This window comes from Protopterus annectens, chromosome 2.part1, assembly GCF_019279795.1.
Source record: "Protopterus annectens isolate FY-2018-M chromosome 2.part1, PAN1.0, whole genome shotgun sequence".
Taxonomy (NCBI): Eukaryota; Metazoa; Chordata; order Ceratodontiformes; family Protopteridae; genus Protopterus; species Protopterus annectens.
In genome coordinates, this window is record NC_056729.1 from 1,663,972,564 (window position 1) to 1,663,993,265 (window position 20,702).

Sequence of the window (20,702 nt, forward strand, 5' to 3'; positions counted from 1 at the left end):
ATGCCTCCATTAAGTGCTTGAGTTTCATAGGATTCAGCACTAGGTGACACAGCGGTTAGCACTGTCACCTCATAGCAAGAGGTTCTCCGGTATGATTCTCAGCTGGGGTGTTTTCTGTGCGGAGTCTGCATGTCCTCCCTGTGCTTGCATGGGTTTCCTCCCACATTTCAAAGACGTGTCTGAAATGTTTCTCCCTGGGTGTCTGCTGAAAATGTGCTCTGTCCCAGTCAGACTTTCCTGGTAAGCAAATGTTAAATACAAATAAAATACTAATGTCCATATTAAGTAAGGGACAGCAGTGAAATATATGCTTCAAACATGTTATCATCATTTGTAGGTACAAATCACAGCCATCATCTGCACAAGAAGTTGTCTTGAACTTCATTATTAGCTTTATCATTAGGCTTATATGCAAAGCATACAAATACAGCATTCAATAAAAGTGTAAAATTGCACAAAACAAACTATACTAGCAGTAGTGAATAGCCAGGGTCTTTGGATTTCATTAACTTCTGCCCTTTTGCTATCATGAATGAGGCATTTTAATAGATAACTAGTAGTCTGGACAGTGCAGTGGTGGAGTGGTAGCATTGTTGCCTCACAGCAAGAGGTTTTCTTTTTTTGATTCTTGGTTGGGGTTCCTTCTGTGCAGAGTCTGCATGTCCTTCCTGTGTTTGTGTGGGTTTCCTCCAGGTGTTCCAGTTTCCTCCCACATTACAAAGACATGCATCTGGAGAGTTTCTCCATGGGCCTCTGCTGAAAATTGGCTTCATTCTATGTCGGACTTTCCCAGTAAACAAATGTTAAATAAATAGTAGGGTCTTTACATGTGCTGTCATATGCATCCATGTTACCCCCATAATCCTGCATGTGTTGGGTCCCATATATGTAGCTCAATCCACTTGCTTCTACTGTGAGGCTCTCGTGAGGTGTCCATCTTAACATTACTCTCCAAAGATGGGTGATACAGCTTTGAATATTTATTTCCATCTCTTTGGCTTATGCCTTCTAGACTCTCTATCTGAATGCAGGTCTCCAACAGTACTGTCATGCAAAACCTCTGAACCACTGAGTCCAAGGAAAATGAAACCTGCTATACAAAAGCTGCATGAATGGTCAAATGTAAGTCAAGGCACCTTTAATGTAATGCTGTGTGGCCTTCAGAATATATTCCAGAACTGGAAGTGAAGTGTTTTTGATAATAGAATTAAAAGAGGATTACAGGTCACTTATTTCTGGTAAACTGGGGGAAGGAAATCAATACACATTGCAGAAAGATAGTAGCTGAAAAGAGTCTTTCTCCAGCATTGTTACCTGGTTGGTTAATTAATTAATTAATTAATTAATTAATTAATTAATTAATTAATTCTGGAGTATATGAAGAAAGACTCACTGAAAAAGACAGAAAAAAAGAGGGAAGTTATTAGGGAAGTTATCATCCCAATCTAAAGAATTATTTGTTTATTGTTACTTTATTATCAATTGAGTACAAGCATTTATCCATAGACACTTTTCAGACATAAACCAGTCCAAAGATAAAAATGTAACAGAAAAACAAAATTACAGCACATGCAGTTTTAAAATGCATGAATCAAGTGACAGAAGTCAACATGTTGTAAACATTTGTTTACTGGGAGTCAGCTATACCTCTAAACACTAACTAGTGAGAGAAGAGGAAGATGAAAAACAACTGCAGTTCTTTCTACTACGTGATGACAAAAGTAGACGAAGAAGTGTTGCATAACGCTTAGGTATAAAATAGTATGATTGAATAGTTAAGCTTCAATATACCTAAAATATTTACAGACAATTAACATTGATAAGAATTGTCTGCTTTGGGTTGTCTTGGTAGCTTAACTGTTTTCTCTGAAGCATTTATACTTTATTTACATTTATAGTTAGCTGTCCCTTTAGTTAATATTGGAATTTAGAGAAGCTTTGATCATTCCTAATGTCAGATGGAAAGTGATTCCATGAGGTTGGGGAAATGTTTGAAACTGATGTACCCCCTTTAATAAGGCTAAAAGAACAACTGATGAGACAGCGGGTCACTAGTTCTTAGGAACAAAGTGGATATCTCGGTGGGGAGGGTTGTGGGTTGACATTATGATTAAGATGTTTACCACACAGACAAGGTACAGGGTTTGATTCTCAGCTTTCATGGAAATGGGCTAGGCTAAAAATTGCACCCAAGGGCAACCAGCCTAGTACTTACCTATGAACTTATCATTTAAATGCTTTATGAGCGTTACTGCCTCTCTCTTAGAACCAAACTACAAGTCAGGCAATCACAGTATACAGTAGAAAATCAGGAAACAAAACACTCATCCTAAATAAGCATCCTTTCACTCTTGCCCTTGAGGAAAGAATCTTCATTAAAATTATTCTCTCAAACTGGAGCAACCTTCCTCAGTAAATCAGAAAAACAAAGTAATACACAAGTTCTAGAAAAAAATATACAACCTCCAAAAAGAGACCTATAAATACTTCTGTAACTTGGGCAGATTGTAGTCTATAAGAATATAGATACACATATCAAGATGTTGAGTTTGTCCAGCTTCTTTGTCAGTATAACAAGAGGTTTTATAATCTATAAATATATAAATATAGCTTCATACATTTCTTTTTTTTTTCATTTCCCTTCATAGTTCCTTTTTCACCCTCTGACCAACCTTATCCATTTTTTAACTATATTGTATTTTCACTCTACTGCAATCAAGTACACAAGTCAATATATACATAGTCTCTGTATCATTAAACTGTATAAAATATATCTTAAACATATCCTAAAATGCTACTCACCCATGTGACTCAAGAATTTACCATGCTGCTATGACAATAAAAACTATACTAATAATGCATACACTTTTTATAAAGTGCATTGGATTGTAATTTCCTAATGTACTAGCATTTGTAACTAATTTGTTGTGCTCGTTGAACTGTGATTGATTGAACTATAATATCTAAGATGCTTTTGTGCCATGGTACATGGGTCATCAGTAACAATGGCCCAAGGATGAGACCACAAATTCTGCTAACAAACACAGATAAATAAATTAAATAAATAATTTGCTTAGCAGTTAACACTGATGATTTGGGCTACTAGCTGCTTCCTCTGGTCCAAGGAACTGGGTTTCTTTCCTTTCATCTGCATTTATCTACTGTGTAACATTGTGCAACTTAACCAGACAGAGCTCCCTGGGCACCCCTAAAAAAGGAACACTTGTTTGCAGTTGGCTTACATGGACAACAAATTAATAAAATAAAATTGTCATTTTTTTTTGTTAGTCTTTTGGTTGGGGAGGGCATTTTGTATGTTTGGGGCACTAAAAAGAGTGTAGCTTTCCCATAAACTGGTAGCCAGATGGCTTTCTGCAGTAACAAATAGTCCTGTCCTCTCTATCTGTAAGAATGATAAATTGATATGTTTTGTTTAATGCAGTTTGGAGCAAGATGGTGTTTTGGGAGGAGCAATAACAGTGTCATTCCCCATTTTGCATTCTCCATAACCTTAAATTCCTCCTCTGTTATATTTGTTGTGGAATCAGGTCTTATCTGCTAAGATGTAAAAAGGAGGCAAAAGATCTGTGTCAGGGGCTCAACACTCATCTTTGGTGTTGGAAGACCACATGGCTGTGGGTTATATTTCCACTGCAGGTGATTGGAGAGTTAATATGGCAGTGCAGTATTAAGGGTACTGCACCCATGAGTTTGCCATCCTTCACATGAGATGTTAAACCAAAGTCCCATCTGCTTGAATTGGTGGTAGCTAAGGTGCATGTAAAAGATCCCATGGCACCTATCAAAAAAGTAGGGGAATCTCCTGATGCCCTGCACAAATTTCACCTAATACTATAAATACCACTTTGTGTCTCTCCTGAAAATATACCACTAATCTACTGGGACCAACCCAGTCAACAAACAATAAATAAAAACATGCATTTGTGCAGTGTCCTTAATATGAACAAGAACAGAACCTGTCTAGTTTCAGCCTCACATTGCTAGCCTAACATTGAGCTGTTAATTACTTAGTTATTTACTTAGTTTTTTATGCACACTAATACACATGGATGGATATTTACTAGATGGTATTATTAGACAGATGAAGTTTTATATTTCTAGTGGTCTAGTGCATATGGTTAGATAGCTATCATACTTGTCAACCTCCTAGTTCAAGAAATCTGGACAAAGGGTAAAATAATGGGGTGAGAAAGGCCTAACAATAGGGACAGATTTTAAATATTGCTCTTATAAACATAAAAAGTTGCTAGATTAACAATTAACAGGATTTGTGTTGGCATGCATTTCATGAAAGATATTAAGTCTGAAACTCAAATGTATGTTATTATTTAGTGACTTCATTCCATAGTGATTTGCCAGCAAACCACAAATTTTATGAGGAACAGACAAAAATACGAGGCAAAACTATATATATTCTACGAAAATCTATACAGTTGAGAGCTATAATAGCTATGTGTTCTTTCTTGACTTTTCTTGTCACAGACCTGATGAAGGCTTTATTGCGTTAGGTAGCCGAAAGCAATTTTAGTTAGAAGTATTTTTATGTGTATTTTATGCTTTTCTTAATACTTGAGTTTGGAATGTGGATTGCAAATAGATAGGTAGTGCTTTCCTTAACTAGGATTTAGTTTGATCTAATCAATAGTAGTGTGTGGGGGTGGGTACTTGTTCTAAAACGCACTTTTACATCCCATTCATACTGTTTTTCTTGAATAGGAAGGTTTAAAATTAAACAATACGTACATTTTCCACACCTACTTTTAAGTATATAAAAGCTGATATTTTTAATATTGTTAAAATATTTCTGATATTTTGTTACTGAGGATTGCTTGTCTGTGACTAATAAAGGCTTGTTGCTTTGGAGCATTACCTGGGTTTTGTGATTTTTGGAAATTATTGTGAACGAGCTCATCAATGAAGTTTTAAGACCACTAGTTTCTTTGTTTTTTAAACTATATAGAAAAGATAGTGGCAAAATCTGGTGTTTCTCAGACTGAGCAAACAAACATTCTGGAGTCAATGACCCCCTCCCCCCGACAGAGCTAGTGCAAGCTGCAATCCAGAATAGTTAGGAGATCATGGCTACCAGGTACAAACAAGAGAGGAAACTGCAACAAGCAGATCAGAAGATTGTCACCTTACAGAGACAAAACCTCATGAAACAATACAGGCTGAGGAAACAAAGTTGAAAGAAGTACTAAAGTTATGCATATGATGACATCAGCCTGACAAAGAAATAGATTAGATAAATATAGGAAATTCACCCCGAGGATCACATCTGTGGCTCTGCCCGACAGGAGCACAGGAAAATAATTTTCTTGGGTGGTGAAAGCCAGGGTGCCTTTTTGGCTAGGCTTATATAGGCCCTAGGGCCCAATAGCCTAGTACCTACCTATGAACCTATGTACTTAGCCACACCACAATTCACAGAGACAATGTCCCAAGACTCGTGGACTTTAGCATAAAGGAAGCTATTCTGAGGAAAGCATAGGATTTGGGAATAGCCCTGAAGGTTGCAAGAGTATCTTCTTAATTGGTTCCAGGTTATAGTAATGCTTTCTTTCAAACATAGACTGGGAGCATTACTCTAGCTCTAACACCCTAGCCCAAAGGTTCCTAGAATTTATAAACTCAAATGCTATGGAACAACTTGTTACCACTCCCACAAGAGGGGAAAACATACTGGACCTGATCATCACCAACATGGGGACTCTATGCTCCAGACCAGAAGTGTATCCCTCACTGGTAAGATCAGACCATAAACTAATCTCACTGGATATTCACATCCTGACCCCACCCCCTGCCCAGAAAACCACAGTGAAAAACTTCTCTAAAGCAAATTTCACACTCCTCAAAACCGAGGTGGAATCCTTCAAAGCCCCCGGGCCTGTGGAAACTACGGCCCAGACCCCAGAATCCTTTATAAACGCATTCTATGAACACCTTCAGGAATGCATGGATCATGCGATCCCAAATAAAACCAAGACCCAATCCTCCAAAGGCAGACGTCTTGTCTGGTGGACCCCAGCCATAAACAAACTATACAATAGAAGGAGGAAGCTACTAAATGATAGAGCAAAATCCCAAAAAGGGAAGGCATCACTGATCAGTATTAGCAAAAAACTACGGGCACTCATAAACTTGTCTAAGGCCAGCTTCGAGAGAAAAATTGCACAGGACACTAAGGATAATCACAAGGCTTTCTTTAGTTATGTTAGGAACCTGGGTGGTAATTCCCAGATATGCTCAGAATTAGTCCAAAATAACAAAAAATACACCGAACCCACAGACATTGCCAACATCCTAGCTGACAGGTTCAGCGCAAACTCCCCCCCCCCATCCCCACCAAAAGGGCAAATATCTATCCCAGCAGAGTGCTGCCCCCCTGACATTTCAGATGCTCAGGTAAGAGCTGCCCTCTCCAAAGCAAAAAACACAGCATCAATGGGACCAGACGGTGTCCCGGGCTGCGTCCTACATGAACTCCAAGAAGAGCTAAACCCAAACATAAAACTACTGTTCAATCTCAGCCTTACTACAGGATATGTGCCCAAAGAGTGGTGTACAGCAACAGTGGTCCCTCTCCATAAAGGTGGTGCCTCAAATGATCCAGGAAACTATCGCCCCATAAGCCTGACTAGCTTGGTCTGCAAAGCTATGGAAAGGATCATCATGGACCTCATAAATAAAGATATTGGGGACCTACAGACACTGGATCCTACCCAGTTCGGCTTTGTTAAGGGCAGATCCTGCCTCTTAAACCTGGTTGATTTCTTTGAAACAGTCACCAAGGCCATTGACGAGGGGAAGGTGGTCCACACAGCCTACCTGGACCTCGCAAAAGCCTTCGATACAATACCCCACTCGGGCATTATAGATAAGCTCACCAGCTTAAATATAAACCCCTATGTCACTAGATGGATTGCAAACTGGCTCAAGGACAGAACCCACATGGTTAGAATTGCTGGAGCCATGTCAGACTCCAAACCAGTTACAAGTGGTGTCCCACAAGGCTCAGTCCTGGGACCTCTCTTATTCGGTATATATTTCTCAGAGGTACAGGCCAATACGGAAGGACTGTGGCTGACCAAGTTCGCAGATTACTGCAAACTTGGCGCCATAATCGACTCTCCAGCCAACACAAGCATCCTCCAAAAGGGCCTCATAGAAACAGACAACTGGTGCCAGAGCCATGGCCTCAAGCTAAATGCCAAAAAGTGTATAGTCATCCCCTTTGGCAAAAACAAAGTGCCCACAAATTACCACATAGGTGGTAATCCATTAAGTACAGAAGAAGTAATTGGGACCTGGGGACCCAAGTTGATAGCAATCTCTCATTTGACAACCACGTGGCCAAAGTGGTTAGAAAAACATTTTATATAGCCCACCTAATCATGAAGGGATTCACATCTAGATCAGGGGAGTTCATTGTGCCTCTTTACTCATCCCTCATCAGGCCCATAATTGAGTACAATGCCCCTTTTGGGATGTACCTTACCAGACACCTGCAGCAACTGGAAAGACCCCAAAAGTACCTCACCAAGAGGATCAAAGGGCTCAAACAGATGCCATATGCTGCCCGGTTAAAGAAACTCCAGCTCTACTCAGTGGCATACCACCTGTTCAGAGGCGATCTGTGCCTGACGTATAAAGCCATGTCCAACCCGGAATTAATGGACATGCTGCACCTTAGAAAATCCAAATCCCATCGTGCTACGCTCGAGACTTGAACCTCAGCACTGAAATAAATAGGACATGCTGGAGGGACAGATTCATAACCCAGAGGCTCCCTTCACTCTGGAATAAAATCCCAGTCCAGGTTAGGCAGAGTCCCTCATTGACTCTCTTCAAGAGGAATCTTGATGAGTGGATGGGAGATTGTAGGTTTACCCCGGGTATCACTTCTGTGTCACTGTTAGACAGAGGCACAGTATACTAACCTCGAAAAAGGGCATAGCAAAATAAATTTAAAATGCTTGGCGAAAGCCAAACACATTCTGGCTAGGCTTATAAATGCCCTAGGGCAGATAGCCTAGTATGAACCTATGAACCTATGAACAATAAGTGTTCATACTGCAGCTACTAACAGGAAAGTGGAATCTGAAACTGACAATTGCAAGAAAGAAAAGACATCTGCACTTGCCAGTGCCTGCAAGTCACCAGAGCTACTTAAGCTGGGTCAGTCTTCCTTTCCCAAGGACTTCTTCTCATCAGTGACTGTTTCTAGCAACAGTCTCTTCTAACATATCTGAACCACTTAGTAAAGGACTAAGTTAGATGAAGAGACAATGGAATGACTTGAAGAGACAATGGAATGACTTAACTACACAGGTTATATCAGCAGATGATATTGAGCTACTGTAGTTCCTCTGGTACAGGGTTTGATTCCCTCAAGCCCTCATTTGCCTACTGTGTGAACTTGAGCAAGTAGCTTAACCACATAGAGGTTGTGGGCAACTGAGAAGTTGGCCTAGTCTCCTCAATAGTCCCCTGGACTACAAGTCTAGTAACTACCTATGAAATTATGGAACAGTCCCTGGAAAGATCTGAGTTAAGATGGTGGCAGCTGTTTCTAATAGACTGTGGTAAATACATTTTTTTGTTTGATTTACAAGTTTTTAATGTTACACAGCAGTTTTGACATCTTTGTTTTATTTTAAATTTACTTCGGCAGAGGTTTAACTTTTTTTCTGCAAATGAGAGTTAGTTTCTCTTTCTTTTTAGACCAACAGACAGAATGTTATGTGACCAACTTCACTGGGCTTTGTTTACAGCAGGTAACCCCTACAACATGCCTTATCTCTCAGCTTCTTTGCTGTAGAATCATTCACAAAGCCAATATTAATAGGTGACAAAAAGCCCAAAAATCAGGCACAGTTTTCACTATTACATATAGAAAGTTAATAGAAAAATAGATTTTACATCAGCATGCATTTTCTGAAGAATAAGAAGGCTTAAACTCTAATTTCTGGCATTATTAATAAACAGTAATGTTCAGTGATTTGCCTGAAAATCAAAAAAATATTATGAGGGGCAAGGCAAAAATATGTGTTAAAATCATACCTCTCAATTGTCCAGATTTTCACAGAATGTCCAGATTTTTTTCCTCATATTTTTGGTCTATTCCTCATATAATTTATGATTTTCTGTCAAATCATAGGTTCATAGGTTCATAGGTTGGTACTGGGCTATCTGCCCAAAGGCATATATTAGCCCAGCCACGTTGTGCGGTATTCACCGCCCCTTTAGTAGTTCCCTAGACCCTTGTACTAGCAGCTAGTACCCTTGGCCCCTATTTAGTAGTGCTGTTGGTGTGATCCCCGGTGTGAACTTTCTGTTACCCATCCACTCATCAAGGTTCCTCTTGAAGAGTGATAGTGAGGGGCTCTGTCTTATGTAGATCGGGACCCTGTTCCATACTAAGGGAAGTCTCTGTGAAGGGAATCTATCCCTCCAGCATGTTCTATTCATTGTTGTGTTGAGGTTTATATCCCTAGAGCGTGTAGCTCGAGTTGATTTGGTTTTGCTAAGATGGAGCATGTTCAACAATTCTGGGTTGGACATGGCTCTGTACGTTAGACAGAGATCGCCTCTGAGAAAGCGGTATGCAACAGAGAACAGTCTTAGCTTTTTCAATCATGCTGCATAGGGCAACTGTTTGAGGCCAGTAATCCTCTTGGTTAGGTACCTCTGTGGTCTCTCCAGCTGCTGGAGATGTCTAGCCAGGTACATTCCAATTGGTGCATTGTACTCAATAATGGGTCTGATGCGGGAAGAGTAGAGAGGCACCATTACATCCTTAGATCTTGATGCAAACCCTTTCGTGATCAGATGGGTCACATAGAAGGATTTTCTAACCACTTTGGCAACATGGTTATCAAAGGAAAGCTGACTATCTACTTGGGTCCCTAGATCCCTTATTTCTTCTTCAGATTTCAGGGGATTACCTCCTATGTTGTAGTTTGCGGGTACTTTGTTTTTTCCAAAGGGGATTACTACGCATTTTTTTGCATTTAGCTTGGGACCATGGCTTTGGCACCATGCATCAGTCTCATTTAGGCCCTTCTGGAGGATCTCCATGTTGGCCGGAGACTCTGTTATAGCACCCAGTTTACAGTCGTCCACAAACTTAGTCAGCCACAGCCCTTCCGTGCTTGCCTGTACTTCTGAGAAGTATATGCCAAACAGGAGGGGCCCCAGGACAGAGCCCTGAGGCACACCACTCATTACTGGTCTGGATTCGGACATAGATCCCGCTACTCTTACTTTATGGGATCTGTCTGAGAGCCAGTTTGCGATCCATCTTGTGATGTAAGGGTTTATGCCCAGGCTGGTGAGCTTATCAATAATACCTGAATGGGGAATGGTGTCAAATGCTTTAGCAAGGTCAAGGTAAGCCGTGTGTACCTCCTTTCCCTTATCTATAGCCTGAGTCACTGTCTCAAAGAAATCCACCAGGTTCAAGAGGCATGCTCTGCTCTTGACGAAGGCGAACTGTGTGGGGTCCAGCGACTGGAGGTTCCCAATCTCTCCATTTATGAGTTCCATAATGATTCGCTCCATAGCCTTACAGATCAGACTGGTCAGGCTTATTGATCGGTAGTTCCCAGGGTCAGTTGTGGCCCCACCCTTGTGTAGTGGGACCACCATTGCCGTGCGCCATTCTATGGGCACATATCCTGTGGAGAGGCTGAGACTGAACAGGATATTAAGATGCGGGGTTAATTCCTTTTGGAGCTCGCGTATGACACAGCCTGGGACAACATCTGGTCCCATGGAGGCAGTGTTTTTAGCTTTAGATAGAGCCTTGTTAATCAATGTATCAGTAATAATTATACTTACACAATCCCCTAGAATGGTAATAGGCCCTGTAGGTGGTGAGGGAGGGGGGGATTTGCACTGAACCTGTCAGCCAAGATGTTGGCAATGTCAGAAGGGTCAGTGTATTTTGTTCCATTTTGTACTAGCTCAGAACAGACCTGAGCATTGCCATTTAGGTTTTTGATGTAGCCATAGAAGGCCTTATGGTTATCCTTGGCATCCTTGGCAACTTTCTTTTCAAAATTAGCTTTAGTTGACTTGATGAGGGCCCTCAATTTCTTACTAATGCTGATCAGGGATGATTTTTCTACTTGAGATTTGGCCTTTTTTGTATAAGTCTCCTCCTTTTATTGTAAAGTTTGCTTATGGCTGGGGTCCACCAGACTGGTTTCTTCTTGCTTAAGGAAGGAGTCTTGGTTTTATTTGGGATAGCACGGTCCATGCAATCCTGAAGATGCATATAGAGTGCCTTGGTGTAGGATTCTGCATCCTGGATATCATTATCCTTCTGCAAGGGAATAGTGAAGCTTTCCACTTCGGATGCAAGTAGTTTGAAGTTTGCTTTGGAAAGGTTTTTGACTATGGTTTTTGACTGGGGAGGTGGAGGGGTGAGGATGTCCAGGGTTATCAGTTTGTGGTCGGATCTGACCAAGGAGGGAGTGATAACGGGTGTGGTACAATGGGCGCCCATATTTGTGATGATTAAATCCAATATGTTGTCCCCTCTAGTGGGGGAACATACTAGTTGTTCAAGGGCATTTGAATTTATAAATTCTATGAATCGCTGAGCATAGGAGTTGGGACATTGGTAGTTCACCCAGTGTATACCAGGGTAGTTGAAATCATCCAAGATTATGGTGTTGGGTAGGAGCTTTATATTTTCCAATGTCTCAAGGAATGCAGAGCGAGCATCTTGGGACATGGTGGGTGATCTATAACCGGCTATGACTTGAAATGTGGTTTTGCCTGCTGATAGTTGCACATGGATAATCTCTGGGGCATCATGCTGCACTACTAACCTGGAGATATGGGTATCCTTGATGAATATGGATACACCTCCGCCCTTTGTACTGTGATCCAGTAACTGAGGCCGGAAGGTATGATATGAATTGTAACCTGGCAGTGCTGGGGTGCTCTCTTGAGCCTTGAACCAGGTTTCTGTCACTGCACAAACATTGATTTTCTCCATGCTGAGGAGAGCCTCGAGTGTGTGCATTTTGAGGTTGAGACTTCTGGCGTTGAGTAGCATTACCCTTAGTTTTTGGTTACCTGTGCTGGTTACGGTGGTTGGTTTGTCCTTTGAGCCTTGCCTAAAAAGGCACTATGGGGACAGCAAGAGCCTTGGCCAGTATTCGAAAACCTAGGGGTGACAGGTGCAACCCATCTCTGGCAAAACAGCGAGGCTTGTCTATCATGTCATCCCAGGCAGACAGACACTGGATCCCCTTAGAATGACACCAGAACCTTAGCCAATTGTTGAAATTGATAATTTTGTCTTTGTATTGTGGTATCATTCTAGGTAAAGGTAGTATGCTACTCTAGGTCAGCGTCATACCAGCTTCAGCTACATGATCATAGAGCCCCTCAATGTCTCTTTTCATGTAGTCCAGGGAGGTACGTCTTAGATCATTCACACCAACATGTACAATGACAGCGTCATACTTGTACTTGTTCTGGAGTGACCTAAGTGCCTGTGTTATGTGGTGGATCTGAGCACCCGAGAGGCAGCTGACAGTAACCCTCTCCTTGTTCAGCCTGGTGAGTGGAACATCCGTGTGCCTTACTATAGAGTCTCCTATTACTAATGTGTTAGGTATGGTGTTTTGCCTTAAGGGCTGTTGTGAGGCACACTGCTGAGGTGAATTATGTGTTTTCTGGCTTGTGTTTGGGGGTGCAGGTTGCTTGCTTGTCTGTCTTGATCATTGTGATGATCTGAGGAATGAAGTCATTAAATAATGACATACATTTGAGTTTCAGACTTCAGATCCTTCAGAAAATGTATGTTAACACAAACCCTGCTACTCAACAACTTTCTAAGTTTATAAGAGCAATATTTAAAATCTTTACCTATTTTTGTGCCTTTGTCCCCCATATTGTCAGGCTATGTCCAGATTTCTTGCACTAAGACATTTGGAAACTAGTAAGTTAGGTTATCTAGGTTGGGAGGTTGGTTTAATTGTAAAGTGTTTACCTTATAGACACAAGGTGCAGGGTTTGATTCTTACATGGGGCAATTGGCTAGGCTTAAAATGGCCCACAAGGGCAGTTAGCCTAGTACTAATATATGATCCTATGATCTGCCTTTTATTTAGACTACCTGGTACAAGTAAGTGAATGTCTACATGCTTTTTGGTGTGAGGGGATATTGGCATACACCATCTATAGACTGTAGAAAGCATAAACAGTTCTAGAAGGTTGGCAACAAGTGGAGCAGAGTCAAACTGAGGACACATGGTTGGATTAAAGATACCTTGTTGCAAATGTTATGTTTATAATGACCCTATTGGTCCATCTAGAAGAGAGGGAAACTTTAAAGACAAATCACAATTGATCACCAAGGGCATCTCTTCAAACAACAAGGAAGTTGTTGTTGCCCTGTACTCTGCCCTTGTTACACGCATTGTAGAATATAATGTACACTTTGGAAGGCACATCACTAGACATATCAAAAAACTCAAAAAGCCACACAGGTTCTTAAGAATCTCAGGCTATGAAAATCTTTGCCATCAGGAATAGCTGGAATCACTCACCGTTTACTCAGTGTCATACAGACTCTTAATGAAGAATTATGCCCTCTTTTCCATGCCCTCAAGCATACCATTACTCAAGGCATCTTTTTGTCCTCAATGTGTCAAACAGTAAAGCCAACACTAGAATGAAAGATCTGAATCTACATCAGGAAATACATGGAGATATAGGTTAATCACTTAGCATCTCCACTTGCTTTGGAATAGACCCCCTTTATATGTCAAGCAGTGTGATTTCATTTGTGCCTTCAGATATAAAGTAGATATCTAAGTGGGTACCCTAAAATGCACTCAGGGACTTACACTCCTTGGCCTCTTTGAAAAGGTTGGTAGAGCTGGAGGGTTGTTATTGGCAAGGCAGACATGGCCTTATGTCTAATAATCTTGTATTTACTAGGATCACCTGATTCTATATATAAAGCGATAGTGAAGTAATTTCTAGAAGGGAGTAGGGGGGGCTGCATTATATATAAAGTGAGAGTCAAGCTATACCTCTCAATCTCTTAGCACAAGAAATCTGTACAAAGTCTGAAATAAGGGAGGACAAAGGCCCAAAATATGGACAGTTATTAAATATTGCTTTTATAAACTTAGAAAGATGCTGGAACAATTGGATTTGTGTTAGCATGCATTTTCTAAATGATATGAAGCCTGAAACTCAAATGCATGTCATTAATCAGTGACTTCAACCCTCAGTGATTTGCCAGAAAGCCACAAATTTTATGAGGAACAGACCAAAAATGTGAAGCAAAAATCTGGACATTCTGCGAAAATCTGGACACATGAGAGGTATGAGTCAAGCAGCACAAAACAGAGTGAAAACAAGACAACACAGAATAATACAGCACAAAACATTATCTGTTGTATATATAAGGGGCAGTGAAAACAGTTACAAAATAGTGCAAAACAGTGCATCCTAATACAACATAGCACAATGCAATACAACATAGTACAGCACAATACGGTACAACTCAAATGCAGTGTTTCATTGCAAGGACCAGATGAACAGCAGACACAGGTGTTGCTATATAGAAACCAGTAGATGTTCAATAAAATAATGATGTCATTCTATAAGCCAGTACTGAAATGATGCTTTAATACTAGATGAGCCAGAAGTCTCAGGGCACTCTGTTTTGGAACTGACAAGACCACTCACCTACTTCATCTTGCCTTGCTTTATTAACTAAGTAGGAAACAGTAATTCTTTAGATCAGTCAGGAAAACATAGTGATTGATTAGTTAAGTATTGTTTTTCTGTATCTGTGTGAACCTTTCCATCTGTGTTATTTCTAATATTTCCTGTGAACTGAAACTCTGGTGCTTACTGCAAATAAATATATATTTAGTATTTTCATGTTGTTTTATTGTTTATTATTAAATATATTTAAACTTTTCACTGCGGTTGGCCTTTTAGACAATAGTTTAACTTTTGAGAGTACTTATATTTATTTGGTGACCCTGTAGCCCCTCCTGAAAGCCTTGCTGCACTGATCAAACACTATCATTTGTATTAGTATTCATTTTACAAAGTATAATTGGATACCCTGCCTTGTAAGAGCCTTAGAGTAGCTGACTGGTGGCAGTGTAACTACCTTATACTCTGAGCAAAGGGTAGCAGAGTGAGTAAATCTGTGCTAGCCTTTCCCAGGTATGTGAAAATCAAAGCTCAAAGAGTGTGTGTGTGTCAGCTACTTGGAACAGGGACACAGAGCTCATTAGTGATCATTGTGGATTCTTATATGGTGCCTGGAAAGAGAGAGAGAGAAGGAAACCTAGCCCCAGGACTGGAGTCTGATCCTTGTGTGCTCGTAAGGGAAATTGTGCTTGGTGCAGAGATCTGTATCTATAAATACTGTGTGTATCCATTTTTGTTCCAAGTGAACATCCCTCACCTGTGTCTGTAATAGGAATTGAGACTCCTTGATCACTGGCCCAGAGCAGGGAACATGACAAATGCATTATCGATTTTCAGTGTATAACTGAGCAAAAGGCATTCACAGGGCAGCACAATATTTCAGAAGTTGCGGATAGACTGCATCCAAGACTTCACATGACAGTTAATACAACAGGCAAAATGTTACAAGATTACATGAGGCAGATAATACAATAGGCAAAATAATACACAAGACATTAGGTACAATAGGTACAAATGTCATAATACCATACTCAAGGTATTAACAGCAGGCTTAAATGCCACAGTAATAAATATAGTGCATATAAGCAGAAGTGATATAACAAGGTGTGTGATACATTCATAACAAAGATATGATACAACAGGACAGAATGATACTGTCACAGCAAAGAAAGAGTACAGCTAGGTAGTAAACAATTAATCACAGCAAAGGTACACTCAAGACACTGTACCCAACCCTATTTGTTTTTGTTACTGGCAGATCATGCTTACTCATCCTGGTGGACTTCTTTAAGAAGTTCACCAAAGCAATGGATGAGGGAAAAATAGTTTGCACTGCCTATCTTGACCTGACCAAGGCATCTGACTCATTACCCCACTTGGGCATTGTTGACAAACTGAAGAGATTAGGTACAAACCCTTATTTCACCTGGTGGATAGCCAGGTGTCTGAAAGACAGGACCCATGAAGTTAGAACTGAGGAGTCTACCTCTACAAAGAGGTCAGTCACAAGTAGAGTTCCTCAGGGACTGGCCCTGGGACTGCTGCTTTTAGGCATTTATTTCTCTGAAGTCAAAGCCAATGTCAGTGGCCTCTGGCTGACTAAATTTGCAAATGATTGCAAATTAGGAGTTGTCATTGAATCCCCCACCAACACAAAAGTTCTCCAGGAAGGGCTGCCACAGACAAATAACTGGTGTCAGAACCAAGGACTAAAACTAAATGTCAATTAATGCATAATAGTATACTTTGGGAAGTCATCCAACCCTAGTTACTATCAAATTGAGAACACACCCCTAATAGCTGACCTAGTAGACATGGAATTAGGGACACACACTGACAGTAATCTAGTGTTTGACCATCACATATCTACAGCAGTTATGAGATCATTCTATTTTGTGCAACTTATAAACAAAGGTATGTCATCTAAGTCCAAGAAAGTCATTGTTCCACTGTATTCAGCATTCATCAGACCTGTCATTAAATACAGTGCCTCGTTTGGTATGTACCTAACCAGGCATTTCCAACAGCTGTAATGCCCACAGAGGTTGTTTACTAAAAGAATATAGGGCATACGTACCATGTCCTATGCAGACCACCTCAAGGCCCTCTCCCTGTATTGTCTCCTACATGCTGATGAGGGGAGATCTATACCTGGCATACAAGGCATTGTCAGACTCCCCTTTGGTGGATGTCCTGCATATCTGTAAAACAAACAGCACCAAAATTACCTGTTCTAAAGACTTAAACATTGCTAGGATATAAATAGGACCTGCTGAAGAGACAAGTATGTATCCCAGAGACTACCCCTTCTCTGTAACAGGCTCCCTGTCCATGTGAAGCAGAGTTCTTCTCTAACCCAATTCAAGTGTAGCTTGGACAATTGGATGGGGAACAGGAAATTCATCCTTGGTTTGGCACCTATGTCTCTAATGGGCACAGGTAACATGTAAATGGTTCACCTCCCAGGCCCATGCTTATACTTATCAAGGGTATCAGAACTTGTCAGAGATTCGAGATGCATGGCTAGGCTTAAAAAGGCTCTTGTGGTTGTTAGCAGTGTAAACACCAATGAACCTATGAACCTTGAGAGGGCAATAATTAATCAGCCAAGGCTGAGAAATCCATGGCATGGAACTATAATTAGCAATGCTAATCCCAACTGCAGTAGGAAACAGAAAATGTAGCAAACTGATGCCATACAACCAGGCACAGCAGTAGTCCATGGAGCAGGAGGAAGGAGAAATATGGTAGCAAACAAGACAGGTATTTCCTGCTGTGTTAAGCATTTTGGTATGCATATTTCATAAACCTGTTACACTAAGCAAAGCATTTCTAAGTCAAATGCAAAAACAAAATTCAAGACAAATGTGCCACATTACAGATGGATACACTAGAGCAGTAGTATCCACAGGCACACCATATTTAAAGCAGACCACAACAGCATGCTGGCCAGTTAAACTAACAATACTATATAAGTAATACATTTACTGGAGCTTTGATATTTGTTTTATCAGGAATGTACTCTGTCAGCATATTTTCTGTTAGCTGGCATAGAACTCTGCCATTTCTGTTTTCATAAGAACATCTTATTTATTTACTTTTATTTATTTATTTATTTATTGCTGTATCAATGATTCTTACTATAACGGAAGTAGTTATACTGAAGGCATATCATGTTGTGTTTCATATCTGCTTATATTGTAAGGAACCTGGCCGAGAAAAGAGGAAGGGAAAGAACTATTGTGAATCTAGGCAGATCTGCCAGTATATTGATTTTCTGAAATGAATGTTGCATGTTCAATCTCCACTTGCTTACTGTGTAACTCAGAACAAGCCAGGTTTCCCATGTATAAAATAATTTGTGTCTAGTGATCTTATCAGCTTACAAAAGGATATATATAATTACATAGCTGGTTATTTTTAATTTGTTTTGTTAACTGGGTTTAAGCTACTCTGCCAGGCCTATTTTTCAGAGGAGACCTGAGAGGGAAAGCACCCCCCCCCCCCACACACACACACACATAAACACTACATTGGTTAAAAAATACATAGTTTAAAACAATTGTGTTTAAAATAACATTCGGTGGATTGTTAAATGCATTTTAACAGCTGTAGTCTACATTTAATGATATATCTTTAGAAGTCTCCCAGCTCTTTCAAAGCAGTGTACTGCCTACTTAGTGAATGCTTCTTTGTTTTTTTAATTTTCATACATTTGCATGTGCAGAAGAAAGTACACAACCCAACAGTTCTGAACATAACAGGCTTCAGATAAACGTGCCATGGACAGCAGATCTAATTCTGTTCAAGTTACGGGCCCCTGTTTATATTTTGTCTTCCATTATACAAAGCAGGCTTCAGAGACCCACATATGCTGTACAGCTGTATTTGTGGGCAAACTTCTCTTATTTCCCTACCCTGCAGCCGTACGTATGACCTTTGTCTTAATTTCAGATGCAAAACATGCCCTGACAAATGGTCAGTGTGTTGCTGTTAAATTTTATTTGCTTACTCAGTTTTTATTTATTTATTTTTTGCGTAGTAGGAATGATCTACTAAGACAATAATATATTTATTTCCTGGCATGAGCTGTGTTGTAAAGCTTATCATCTCACCAACAGTACCCATCTGCAAGGTGCAAACATTTTGGGAAGTAATAAAAATGGGCTATAAATAGCAGAACATTAACAATTGAAAAGCAATAATTAGTTATCATTTTAGAAACATAGCTCATATGATACTATAAAGTTAAGTACACAGCAGATTTAGTGAATAAAGGGAGTATTACCAGAATAAAATCTTAGATACAGAGAATATCAAAAATGAATAAAGTCACTTGCTAAGTAAAATGTAAATAATTTCAAGACCTACTTCATGATTAGAATGCCTTGGTCAAAGGAGACACTTAAGGGGTGTAGAGCTGATATTAATACGATTGCTGTTGAAACATCATATTTATGTATAGTTGTAAAATCTAAGCACTACTCACAGCGATATGCATAGTATTTCACAATATTATGAAGTACTCATTTAGAAGGACTGTGGGATTTAGTTAAGTCAAAGCAGAATATTTAAAGATGTTACTGTCCAAATTTCCTAATGTGGGTAATTATTTATTTATTACTCTGGCAGTTCACAAGTTCATCGTTTCATAGGTGATTACTAGGCTAACAACCTCACAGGGCCTTTTTAAGCCTAGCCATGCATCCCAAATGAATCCAACAAGTTTTGATACTCTGGGGTTATTTCAAGGATTATAGTACGGCTTGGGACTGTGGGTGTGTGCATCAGGGGTCAGCTCTGAGCCAACTGCTGCTCACACTGGCGATGGCCCACATTAGCAAATGGATTGGATGGACAGGTCAACAAAGTTGCTGTATGTAGACAATATATTACAAATAGACTCTGAGCAAGAACATCAAAAGGGATAGGGGAATGAAATGCAAAACTGATAGTACAATGAACGAAACTGACTGCAGATAAGATAGTTGTAAAGATAGTGAGTAGGGAAAATCAGGAGAAGCTCAGAAATGAGATTGAAGGGAAAAAAAACTGAAAGAGGTGAACAGCTTCAAGTATCTGAGAAGGGTGGTTGAGGAGAAGGGAAGTCTGAATGAGGAAGTCAAAGCTTGAATCAGAGGGGCTGCAGTCAAGTGGTACAGATTGTTAAGGGTAGTGTATGACAGAAGAATGCCAAAGAAGCTGAAGCTGAAAAGTAAGGTGCACTAAACAGTGGTGCAACCAGTACCACTGTATGGTACAGAAACCTAGGCAACAAAGCCAGATCAGTTGAGAAACCTATAGGTAATGGAGTGGAAGTGCCTAAGATGGGTAGCAGCATATACACTGTGGGAGAGTTGTGTAGAGATGATGACATCAGAGCAGAAGTCAAAGTAGCTCCAGTTACAGAGAAGGGTAAAGGGAACAGATTACAGTGGTTCAGGCACATATGCAGGAGAGCTGAAGACAATCTGATGAAGAAGATTTGGGACAGACAGGAAGAAGGCAAGAGGAAACGAGGGTGTCCAGCAAAGAGATAGATGATTTGTGTGATATATATAAGTGTGTATGTGTGTGTGTGTGTGTGTGTGTGTGTGTGTGTGTGTGTGTGTGTGTGTGTGTGTGTGTGTGTGTGTGTGTGTGTGTGTGTGTGTGTGTGTATGTGTGTGTATGTGTGTGCACATGTGTGTATATGGATTCACTTTATAATCTCGAAATACTGAGAGTTCGTATTTCAGTATATCGAGACAATAAAGTCGAATCTTCAAAATAGCGAAAGTGCATAATCGCAAATCCGGGGGAAAAATATAAAAAATAAACAACGTACAATAAGCTGGTTGTATAAAAGTACACACCCTTAAACTAATACTTTGTTGAAGCACCTTTTGATTTAATTACAACATTCAGTCTTCTTGGGTACACACCTGCCATCAATTAAAGAGACTCTGATTAACCCCAAATGAAGTTCAGCTGTCCTA